Genomic DNA, 13268 nt, shown 5'->3' on the forward strand with positions numbered 1-13268 from the left:
AGTTTTTCTTGTGTGAGGGTGCATAACAGCATCAGGACTTGGAAATTTGGAATTTTTTGATGAAATAGTGAATCATGCTGTTCACTTAAATATTTCAAAAAACAATTTTAAACTATTAGCCCAAAATTTGGCAAACGGGAACAACTTGGTTTTTTAGCAAAATAACGATAAGAAGTACACGTTTGCGTTTGGTGCCTCAAAAATTGTCTTTAAACTTAGAAATATCTCCTCAATCGCCAGATTTAAACTTAATAGAACATATTTGGAAATATCTGGGAGCTAGATTACGAAAATACACCATTGAAACGAAACGCGAACTAGAAACAGTAAGACTCGAAGTGCAGCTGAACACTTATTCAGAAATTGCATAAAAAAGGAAGAAAAAACAATGAAATATATTCCCAGACGTTTAAAAGCTGTTGTTGATATTGCATGATATTCTACTTAATAATAATTTTGTAAAAAGTTAGAATATTTACTAATTTTTTGACATTTTTTCAAAGTGTACAAAGATTTTTGTGAGATAAAATTTCCGGCACTTTTTGGTTTTCGATTTTAAAAAAAATAAGTTTTAATGTTTTATTAAAAAATTTTGTGTAGTTTTGTTAAAAATAGATCACAGCTCTTATAATTAAATACCTATTCCGAAACATCAATTCTAACCAATGCATAGGGGCCTATTTCGTTGAAAGTCATAGGTGTACGAACACTTTTGGGAGCCACTGTAGATACAAGATTTGTCTTAATCGTGGATGGATTTAGTTTGCCTACTCCACAGCATAGTAACATAACTTAATACAATGCGTCCAAAGTTAACCTGCATGACCTTTATTTTTGCAACTGCCAGTCCTACATACATACTTCCAATTGCAAAAATGGTCAAAATAAGAAGCAGAGTTATGATACAGTCAAATCTGTCTATCTTGAATTTCACAGAATAGGAGAAAAATCAGTGTTATGGAGGTTTTAGGATACAGAGGTTTTGATAAAAGTTATTAATTGCTATTGGAACGAAGTCAAAGGTAAATTTCACAAGTAAATTTTAAGTCAAGTTAAATATGCATATACATACTACTAGAGTACTAATTTATTTTTGTTTCAGCTCTATTTTTCAGAAAGTGATTTTTTAACAAAATATAGCATCATGTGTAAATGTGCAGAATATGAAAATTCAAGGTAAATTTATAATCTGAAAATTTTTTATCATTCAAAAATTTCAATTTTTTGTAAGTGGTCAATGCCAATTACACACACACTTTCAGATAACTCATGTTCATCTTAAAACTTTGAGCATGTCATCAAAAATTATTAAAACTTAAACTGATGTATTATTTTTCCTTTATTTAAACAAAAACGATAGTATAATTACATACAGTATTTAAAACATTACTAATTCTATGATTAAATGTTGCGATTATATTTTCTCAATTTTCTACAATTATGTTTATTCTACTGTATATGTGGTCATGGCACATTAATATATGGCCCCATTTTCTTTTGTTCTCAAAAAGAGCCTTCTGCATCAAAAACAACCACAATATTTTACATCTGAGCAGCACTAACTAACACGCATAACATTTTTGTACTTACAAATTTTGTACTTTCCGAGAAGAAAAAAGTCATAGATTTGAATGAAACTTGATGAAACAGAAAGTTTATAAAATGAAACAAAATACATAAACATCTACTCACACGAAAGGAATACTTGTCCGAGAGATATACAGTTTATTAAAAAAGTACTTCATTCCAAAAAACATACATAAAGCAAGAAATTTCAAATTAAAATAATACCATAAATATGCTAAAACAAAATTTTAAACAGTTGAAAGAAACATTCATTGTCTTTTTTGGCTGAAAAGAAGATTATAAGTTTGCGTCTCATACGCTCAAATTTAAAATAACTAAAACATCAAGGTTTAAGACCAAAATGTCAAGCCAATACTTTGCATTCTTCTATAATTGGGCAAAGCTAAAAATTCTGGTAAATCACTTGGCTTCTAGAAAGTAACATACAACACCATGTTTCAGTTTCATTATTGAAATTTGAAGCAATTTGAAATTAAAAAGCTGGAGATAACAAGAACAAATGGTAGAAGAAACTTTTATCTGTTGGGACTTTAATCTGTTGTGGTAATAGTAGCAGATGATAGATGCAGTATGCAGCATGGTTTAGAAAAAAAAATCAATGTAAGCCTAACTAATGCTTGAACTTAAGATATATCTTCAGACTGATAGCTAAAAATATTTCAGCACAATGATGTCCTTGGATGCTGTAATAGAGCTGTTTGATATTGCTTGCAATTTTGCCTCAGCTCAGGGTATACAGCAGCAGTTAGTAGCTTCACAACCTAGCTTTGATCTTCACTTTTTTGAAGTGGAGCCATGAACCAAATGTGTTGAACCTTTCACTGGTGTGCTAAGATATTTTTAGCTGCCAGTGTGAAAATATACTCAGTTTCTTTATGAGATTATTTACCTGCAGCTCGGGTATGGCTATTTAAGACTGAAGAGTCAAAAATTCAGACGAAATTGCAGTCTTCGGATGTTATGAATGAGCAGTTTAGTATTGCTTGCAATGCTGCGTTAGCTCAGGCTAGGGAAGGGTAATTAGTAGCTTTATGTAACTTTTTCAAATCAAACAGTTCAGTTCTTGAAATTTTATTTAAGGGAATGTTTTACCTTAAAAAAATATTTTTAAAAATTAAATCAACACACACACAGTATATCGAAACTAATGGAATATTTTTTTTAAAAAAGGGTTCAAAATATCTACATAGTATAAGTATATCTAATTCCGAACAATATTTGTACAAGACTTTGCTGCTCTTATTTAAACTACGGAAACATATGCTGCCCTGTATTTAAAATAACTATTAATATATACCCCAGGATTTATTACATGAGGAGGATTTTTTTGGTCATAACAGCCCTTATATGTACATAAACTACATTTTAGGATTGACAATATGCATAAAAACTAGTTTGCCCTGAGTGGTGTTTTGACCATAAAACCTTCCTCATCGCTGCCTCTCTGAATATGTCTATAGCATAATGAATATTAGGTGAGGGGGGGGGGGAATCTATAAATAAAAAAAAGTCAACACAGTAAAAACACTATTTTAAACCGCCTAATTCTTTCTTAGCAATTTAAGAATTCCTTACCACCATACAATTTTTAATGATTGCATTTATATTAAAAATTACTTAGATGATGGTATAAAGTAAGTATATAAAGTGATCATTATTAATTTAGAGGTTGTGTATTAAAAAAAATGTCAAGAAAAATTTTAATGCTCTTACTATCAGGAAATGCGAAAGTTGTTGTATTACTCCATGGTATAAGAAATAATGCTACCATGAACTTTCTTAATCTGTGAAATGAAGTAAAGTACAAGTTGTTAATTAACCTGTTAGTCTTTCAAAATGTACTTAACTGTTTTTTTTTTTTTTTACTTTTAAGTTAAGTTGATTACTTGCAACAAGTGTAATCTATTTCTCATATGTGATTGACTAAAAATCCTTTCTTAGTTTTTAAAACTCAACACTCTATATAAAAAGTCTTCGATACAACTTCCCCATAGTTTTTAGCCTCTCCCTTTTTTATACAGGAATCTTTATGCAAGTATTTGTTTCTAAAAACGATCACTTTGCACATATATATGCAAAAAGATAAAATCAAATCAAAATTTTACAAGAACAGAAGTGAAATAAAAAAAACTACTTTTTGTTAAGTAGTTTGTAATCTATAAAAAAATGGCAAAAATAACTGGGCATAAACATTAACACATTTTTATAATTTGATTTTGATTGATCAGCTGGATATTGGAGGGGATTCTTTTCTTGAATGGCAATAACAAGTTTCAGGAACTGATGAAGCGAAGGCTGTTTGCTTGGGTTTTGGTCGAGGCATCTGACACATTTCACAAGTATTTATAGCAGGATGATTAGCAAATGTACATTTTGTACACTCCCATTTATTGAGTTCATCTAGTTCATCAGCCTGGTCAAAGCTATCATCCCTATTTGAGTAGCTTCGATGATCACACACTGCTAGAATTAATAATTAAACATCATACATTATTAAGCAAAGTTAAGGTATTATTTTAGAACTATTACAGGTGTCCATCGTACAACAGGGTTAATTGGTTCTATGTAATATCGAAACAGTGTTATTCAAGACTTTTCTAAAAATAACATTTTTACTTATTTTTCATACTAATTATGTATGTGCATGAGAAGTATCAGGTTATATCGAAACCGTGTTACACGAGACTTAGAAATAATGTAAATCAAAGGATGTGTGCCATGTTATATCAAAACCAAGTTTCATAAAAACAAAGTAAAAACTTATTAGAATTATCAACCACTAACAGAATTTATTAAACAAAAATGAAATCCCATCTTTTATAACAATAACATTCAAGTTATATCAAAACCATGAAGTATTAAATTCAAGTATGTACCATGTATATCGAAACCGTGTTATAATAATCGCAAATTTGGTACCGTGTAATATCAAAACCGTGTTGTAGAAGTACCGTGTCATACGAGGGACACCTGTATATGTTTGAATCATAAGAATTTATTCATAACATAATTTATTCATAGGATTAGGAAGGAGTTTTATGAATATTACAAACCAGAAGCACTACTGCTTCTGATATGTCATATCTTAAACACAAATGATATCTTTTTCAGTAGATGAAATACTTCTTCAAAGATTAACAAATTACTTTACTGAACTAAAGCTTTTTTTTTACACAATGTTTTTTTTTCTTTTAATAATTACTTTAGTGATGCAAAACTTAAATTACAGTCGGACCTCCATATATTTAGGTTTGCCAGACGTCCCGATTTGACCGGGACGGTACCTGTTTTCAGACAAAATCCCGGTGTCCTGGTTGGTTTACTTCATGTCCCGGAAAAAGATAAATTTGATTAAAGATGACCAAAAAAGTCTGAAAAATAATTCACTCTAAAGAATTATTTAGGATAATTACTTTTTTTTTTTTGAAACATTAACTTGAAATATTGTTCAAACTTTCATTCCCCATTCAAAGTGTTTCTTTTTACTAAAGTGAATTATAAGCAAGGCTGCGGAGTCGGAAGGAAAATGGCCTACTCTGACTCCTGAATTTTGAAATGCCCGACTCCGACTCCGGATTTTATTTTTATTTTTTATAATTGTATTTTTTTTAACCCCCTCTCTTCCTTCAAGGAAGGGGGAAAACCTCTAAACAGAGATTGAAATGTTAATTCCTTTTTATGAAAATTTCGCATTTTGTTTTTAATTTAAACCCAAGACGCATACAACGTTAGAAATTCAAATTAAAAATCAAATTTTCCAATAGTTAGGAGTCAAAAAGTGAGATGACTTAAAAATCCCTTTTAAAAAATCTGAAAAGGATTATCTGTAACTTGCCTCCCTTTAATGTTTAACAAATAGATATTGATCAAATCGTGTGCTTTCAATTTTTGAAAGCTGTAACTTGAGAGAAAGAAAGCTTTTTTTCTAAATCCAAGTTCTTGAGAGGGGGTGGTTTGCCCCGGACACCCATCTGATAGATAACACCCGAAGTTAATTTCAGAGTTTATAAAAAATATAAACACTTTAATTCTGAAAATTTTCACGAATATATTTTAAATTATGTTTCATCAATAAAATTTCAACGAAAATAGGGCACATATACATCAGGAGCTAATTTTACGCAAAATGCGGTGGCATACAAATTTGTGTGAATAGCTTTTACTATACCTATATTTCTTCTTCACTAAATTTTTAATTTAAATTTTATTGGCTGCTTTAGAATTAACCTTAATATGAAGATTTTAAGATTAACTGCAATTATTGAGTGTTGTAATCAAGAAATGATTTACTTATTTTTTTCCATGCTTTTTAGTGAGAACCAAGCTTATAGAAATAGTCTTAATAAAGAAAAAAACATTAGATTATTTCATCTTATCTTTTGGATTTGTGCTTTTGCGCCAGAACTTCTTTGAATTTGCCGATCACTCTTAAACGTATCAACCTTAGCTACGGGTCTCGACTTACTAATTTGTTACATTTCTTTTACTATTTTATAACTGAGATCAAACAAAACAGTATATTTCTATTTTTATTTGAAAGTGACTACTTGAAAATGTTAGGCAACAAAACCATTTGCTGACAGTTGCAAAGCAAGCAAACTAGGAGAGGGCTACAGAAAGTTCGGAAAGCATTCAAGCTAATTGATTGCCATAATGCCAGTTATTTTCTCATTAGTATCTTTTTATACATGTAATCGAACCAATTGGTAGTCAGTTTTTAAAAAATGCAAGGAGAGTCTGAAAAGGAAAGAAAAAAACAAGCCCGGAGTCGGAGTTGGCATGTTTTCTAACAACTCTGACTCATTTACCCCAAAATGATTCCGACTCCACAGCCCTGATTATAAGCATTAACATTTAAGAAATAAAATGCTTAAAATGTATCTACTTGTGTCACGTGTAACTATCCCAGGTTTAGCTCATAATTAGTAACCATTTATTCATAGCATTAAGAATGAAAGAAACTTTATAATACAAAAAAACCAGCCAGAGGTGTGTACTTTTTTGAATATTGGGGGATCTTTCCGGTGTCCCGGTTGAACATTTAAAAAATATGGCAAGCCTACATATATTAAAGTAGCATCTTGCAGAGGAAAACTTCAATATAGAAATTTTGATACATAGAAGCAAGTTTAATTTTATTGTAATTACTCAAAAAACATTGAAGTTAAATCTAATTTTTTATACAAAATTCCAGGTTATTTGAGAATTACATTAGACGAAAATTAAATCTTAAAAAAGAATTCATAAGGAAAATTTATTGTTTAGTACTTTTAGATAAACAGTAATCCAGACATTGGTTACAATCACCATAGTTTCATTCAAAAAAAAAAAAATAATGAAATTCTTGTTGAATTCACAAAAAGTTCACCAAAAATGTGAACAGTTACTGAATCTACTAAAAACTTCATCAGAAACATTTTTTGCTAACTGAAACAGGATGTAATGTTTGAATCACCTCTAGCATTTCATTTTTCGATGGCATAGAAATTTTTAGATTTTCATTGAAGCTTAGCAGGTTTAAGAATGAGGAACAAATATCAGAAAAAAAGGAATAGCTAAAAATAGGTTTTACAAAATGAGCCGCAACCTAAAATTGAAAACAATTTGGTTGTTTGTTCTAAAATTCATAAGTTTCTTCATTGGTTTGTGCACCCCTTAACCTCAACTGACTGACTTGTGGGGTTCATAGTGACAATCACTGAGCTTTCTTTTTCTAAAAAGTAAGCTCAGTTACTGAAGTTTTAAATTTAAAATTAGATCTCACATATCCAGTAAAAAAAAAAATCTGATTTAATAAAAGTTCAAGTGGAAAGCATCACATTAGTTTATGAATTTTTAAGTGTTGCTCTATGTTGGCATCAGTTTAAAATAAAAAGCTGAAAGTAAAAAAAACTTTTTCTTAAAAGAAAAACAGCAAATCTTATTCAAAACAAATTCACAGATATCAGTTCTAACAACCTACGTATTTTGTTTGAATTAACATAAAAGAACTGAAAAGTAAATGGCTCAAAAGAAAAGCAGAAAATAGTATTAAATAGTACAGGGGTGCCCATCCTCCTATAACAACGTGACCCCCCCCCCCCCCAGAACGAGACCCCATCTCCCAAACGAGACAAAACTCTCTAAAATCAACCCTCCCACCCTGAAATTTTCAATGCTGCAGTCTGTGACATTAACCTAGGACTAACTTCTACGGAAATAGAGGTCTTGCAGGTTAAATAGGGTCAGGCTGCATCAGGCCCGCGCCAAGCCTGATTGGTGCCATCGCGCAACTGTCCTTTCAACGCCTTTATGCAGTGGCGTACGGGGAAAATACAGTTAACACCTGGAGTGAAATTTTTTAGACAAATATAATGTGGAAAAAAATACGTTTCACATTTAATTTCTTTAAAAAATCAATGTGTAAACATTTTGTACTTTGCTAAATGTACACTTAATACGATTATTCGAACAAAGGTTTTTATTTTTTAAAAAGAGCATTGACAGCAAATAAAAACCTTTGGTTTAGCATGGAGTCAGTGATTACTTGAACACAAACAGGTTGAAATATGGGGGTCCAGGTGTTCTCCCCCGGGAAATTTTCGAAATTTCAGTTTTAAAAACGCAGATTTAGATTATCTTTGGAAATAAAAGAGGGAAGAAAAGTTCCCAGAGCCTCTTCAACATTTTTCAAAATTGATGTCAAAAACACATTATAGACCATATTTGCTGCAGATTGGAAAAATAATAAGGCTCAAAGGCTGATTCTGATCAATAAGTACCGCCGCCCCTTGTTTCGGAATTAATGTCCTAAAAACCGAAGATTTCAGACGTTCATAATGGTATTAGAAAGAAAGGATCAGTCGTTCTCCCTCATTTATTTTTATTATTATTATTATTATTTATAAATTGTTTTAAAAACTCAATTTTCGTCGTTCTTTGATGTTAGGGGAAGGCACTACCTGGTAAGGGGGCATCCTTTCCTCGAGAGTCCCTCTCCTCGAAACATTTTCAAAATTGAAACCTTGAAAATGCAACTATAGACTTTTTTTTTTTTTTTTTGGTAATGTTAGAGGCCCGGCAATTTTTCGAAATTGAAGCTCCGAAAAAGCATTTTTAGACTATCTTCAATGCTATTAATGCACAAGGCATTTGAGGGCTCTCCTCAAATTGGGGACAGTCAGAAAACAAATTTTTTGGAGGGGGGAGGCATCCAAGGCTTGACATTTTCAGGATTTTCTAATTTGAACACGAACTAAAAGAGTGAAAAAATGGAATGAAAGAAAGACAAATAAATTGTCTAAAGCTCTTTTACTATTTTATGCACAAATAGTTAAAGAAATGGGGGGGGGGGTCGAGTAACTGTAGTCAAGTCACAAAACTAAAAAGTTAACCTAATTTATTTATTTATTTCACGAACAAGTAAACAATATGCAAATGAGCTTAACTTATTTTGTATGTATAACATGAAACAGTCAATTTATCCAGAATAATCATTAAAATTACAAAAAGTCATATTGCATAAATTATAATTAAAACATATTCATTGCAAGAACCAAAGTGGGGAATAGCAAATTTGCTGCTCCTCTTATGCTCAGTCTTATGTACTATAGACATACCACAATAGAATTCACGGTTCCTTATTATCAGGAAGAAAAATGCTTATTGCTCGACTTGGCGTAATGCTGAAAATGCATACTCCTGGGGCACTGTCGTGCACCCAGGAGTATGCATTATTCAGCATTACATGCTTTTAGTGTAAAATAATGTACTTTTGAATAGTATGTTTAGACACATAAAAGGGAATAATTTTCCTTAGATAGACTTTGAGAAGGATTGCTTGTTTCTATGAGCAGTAGAGCAGTATAATTTTACTGCCATCATTAGATATAATGAAAAGTTCATTTTATTTTTCCGGTTGAAGAATTTTTTCCTTTATTTTGAGCATTTTTGGTTGGTGGAGCTCGGTGCTTTTTTGACTTTGGCACCGTCGTGTGCTGCACTACCTTGCACATAGGTGCGGCGCTGCCCTGGGTTGCATCTATTTAGTAGTATACTGAGATCTATAAAAGTTTGATTTATTTTATAAGCATCAAAGGTTTCTCAACTCATAAAACATGACAGCATGATAAGAGTACCCCATGCTGTAATTAATTTGATTGCAACGTATCTTCTCTTCAAACAAGAAACTAAGAAAATAAACGTGAACTATTTGAAAAACTTTCTGTTTGATTACTTGTAACATTCAAAATGAAAGATCCAGATGCTCAACTAGACCAATTAGTGTTTGCTAATTTAAAAATGTGTTCAATAAAATACCACTTTTAGTGTTAAGCTCCTTTGCTTGCTAAAACCTTTGTGTTGTCTTTTACAACCTGAGGGTTATGCATAACATCCCTTAAACCAGGGGTGCACCCCATCCTCCCCCCCAAGCATAACAAAGACCTACCCTAAAAGCGAGACCGCCCAACTTAAAAAAAAAAAAAAAAAGAAATACCCCTCAAAGCACCCTTCCCCCCAAAGAAAATTTCAATGGCTCAGTCTTGTCCATGGTGGGTACTCCCGACTAAGCTACAATACAAGCAAAAAACATCAATAATTGAAAGAATGGAGTTGTTAATAAGAAGTGATTCACTATATTTATAAAAGTTCTATAATTTAAAAACTTACCTTGCTCATTAGATGGCTCTTTATTGTTATAGGTATTTTCATCAGTTTCGCCTAAGAGAGCTAAGTGTAGAAACACAAATGCAGCATTAAAATACCTAATTTTTAGTTTATATATATATTTTTTTAAACTGCTTATTGAGCTATTTCCTCTTTAATGTTTAAATACAAATAAAAAATATAAATTGGTAAATTGTACACATATTACCTCGTCCTTTCAAGTAATAATCCACTTCCATGCATAAGCATTGACATTCCATACGCAAATCTGAATTTTCTTTACTTAATTGCTTAATATTGAAGGTCTATGAAACAAGTATTTAAAATTACTTCATTAAAATTTATGAAAATTATAAAATACAAGAAATGTACAGTAAAACATAACTGTATATATATAAACGAGACCAGAAATTCAAATTTTTAGTTATTTACCAGTGGCCAGTAGACATGTTAGTCCGGTCAATTTAGACAATTGAAATAACAAAAATTCCGGGAAAGCTAAATTTTTGTAGGGACCTTGGGTTTACTATTACAAATAAGGTGCCAAAAGTCCCCATCGATCCCATGTGCGCTAAAAAAGTTGTTCGGGGTCAAAGGTCAAAATTTAATTTTTTTGGATTTTTCTCAAAAACGGTAAGTTTTATCGAAAAGTACCGCAGACCAAAGTTGTAGATCTCAGAATTCTCTAAAAAAATGGTCCTTATCATTTTTTTTCTCCAAGACCAAACCTTCCCAGATATTGCGTACTTAAGGCATTACTACTTAAGGCATTACTAGTTGGCTGTCTTTTGAGACTACTACTCAAAAGACAGCCAGCCATTTACAGAATCCCCTCTACTCGCGTGGCCTTGAATAACATCTGGCTATTCTAGTCCGTGTGGCATCGTTCACGTACCCAGAGGTGCCCAATCCACTAAGAGCAAAGGCGCACCCCCTCATTTTCGCGGAAATCCCCTCCCCCCCAAAAGCATGCCTCCCCCCAAATAAAAAATATTCCTCAAAACAATCCCCCTAAAAATTTCGATGGCACAGTCAGGGCCATGACCCCTCCTAGGGGGGGAGGGCACTCCTGACGTACCTGCTTCTTTTTGAGTTAAATGTGCAGTTTGAGTGAATAAACGTATTTATCACAAGCGTCTACTGTTGTTTGTGCTGATCAATGTTTAAGAAAAATGTAACAATTTCGCTTTATTTGCAATAAACTTTTGACTGAAGGTGAAACTGTTGTGCTGGGTAGTTATGGAATGCCAACTTTAATCGATGCAAGTCTCGGGAGAAGTTATAAGAACGCTAATTGTTTAAGAAGTCAAAAGTCCGTTACAATTCGCGTGGATTGCAGAAAATCATACACCCGGAAAAATTCAATCTCTGCAGCAACGTGAGGATAAAGAGGCCAGTACTTCAAAAGTAAGTCCTCCTCGTACTGTAGCGCGATTAAGTGAATTTGAATCCAGCTTTTGTTTTTAAAAACACTGCTTATTTTGTGGCTGTAAAGCGGATGAGGAGGCTGAGAAGAAGAAAACGCAGAATAATGAAAGAAAAATTCATAAAGCAGCGACTAAATCATACTCAAAATTAAAATGTGCAAGAGCAGCTTTTGACACACCTCAGAACGATCTTTAGCTAATTTTAAAAGTGATTCTTTGAATGTAAGTGTGGAAACTTTAAATTTTTCTGCGATAATTCTGCGTTTTGTTCTTCTCAGTCTCTTCATCCGCTTCCTCGCCACAAAATAAGCAGTGTTTTTTACAACAAAAGCTGGATTCAGATTCACTTAATCCCGCTCTTGTTCGAGGTGGACTTACTTTTGAATTACTGACCATGCTCATTAGGGTGGATTGAAAAAAATCAAAATCTGATAAACGCTAAGTAATAACCCGGAAAAACTGCCTTTTGTAGAGATATTTGGTTGAACAAAAGGATTTCGACCGCAAAAAATATCTCGAGGTGTCGCTCGCGCTTCGAAGTTGACCATAAATGCATAAAAACTGGAAAAACTTACAATAATTTCATCAAATATCAAAATTTGAGAAATTTAATGTTATCGCTTTTAAGAGCAGGCTTTTTGTGTAAATTACACATTGCATAAGATCATTTTAATAATAAACTGTATTTTTAAGTTCCACACATGCGTTGAATCTTGAATTTGACCAATGTAGTCAGAATTGAATAACATCGTGTTGCTCCGTACTTAGAGAAAAAAAATTAGAAGTTATGATTTGTAAAAGTTTGTTTTCATATTAATTAATTCTTACATACATATGAAAAAAAATAAATAATAAAAGCATTTCTTATCTAGTAAAAAAATGTTTAATTCTCCACTTAGCAGATAACTTTGGCTCAAAATGTCAAATTTACCTATGATAGAGAACAAAGGTTAAGTATAAAAATTTTAAAATAATGTGGCTTGCAACAGCCCATATCAGTCACCCTTTGAAACAAAAGACGTTGCTAAAGAAATTTTAATGGGTTTTGAGCCCTCAAACTGCAACCACATTGATTACAATAAAACATAAGTTTGGCATGTGAGTTGAACTATTTTACTTCTCATAATTTTCAGTCTTGATTGAAATTGTGGCTTGATGGTATTGTGGCTTAATATTTCTAGATTCTAATCTGACTCGAATAAATCCATCCCTTTTGGTTAGGCAGCAAACTACCTGACATTTATTTTTCTTATATTACCTATCGTCTCACTGCATTAGTATGACACGTGAGGTTTTGAGTACCTGACACTTCTTTTTCTTATTTTACCTATCGTCTCGCTGCTTTAGTATGACGTGAAGTTTTGAAAATCATACTACTCAGTAGGTACGCCACCAAGCAATTTCTTTCAAAGTTTTATCGGAAGTCCACTTTTTGAAAGAGGGAGCTGCCGAGTTTTACCAGTTCTGCTTATCGATGAGCTCATAGCAGTCTCTCTGCTTCAAAATTGAAATCTGGAATTATACATGTTCATTGTCCATCTTCGAACTGATCGTCGTAATGAAACAAGTTCTCTGATGATGGTCATCCGCAATGCCTAGTGTTATATT

The 13268-nt window shown here is 32.3% G+C and overlaps 1 protein-coding gene across 1 annotated transcript in view; it reads right to left on the bottom strand.

Moving 5' to 3' along the window:
- Nucleotides 1–1245: 1245 nt before the first annotated feature.
- Nucleotides 1246–13268, bottom strand: part of LOC129217361 (uncharacterized) — a 35120-nt gene continuing 23097 nt past the window's right edge. The window contains exons 5-7 of the mRNA XM_054851648.1: nucleotides 10442–10538; nucleotides 10237–10296; nucleotides 1246–4050 (exon numbers count right to left, since the gene is read on the bottom strand). The gene's annotated coding sequence lies outside the window, so the exon portion shown is untranslated. The remainder of the gene's footprint in view (nucleotides 4051–10236; nucleotides 10297–10441; nucleotides 10539–13268) is intronic.

The sequence above is a fragment of the Uloborus diversus genome, chromosome 2, assembly GCF_026930045.1.
Source record: "Uloborus diversus isolate 005 chromosome 2, Udiv.v.3.1, whole genome shotgun sequence".
Classification (NCBI taxonomy): Eukaryota; Metazoa; Arthropoda; class Arachnida; order Araneae; family Uloboridae; genus Uloborus; species Uloborus diversus.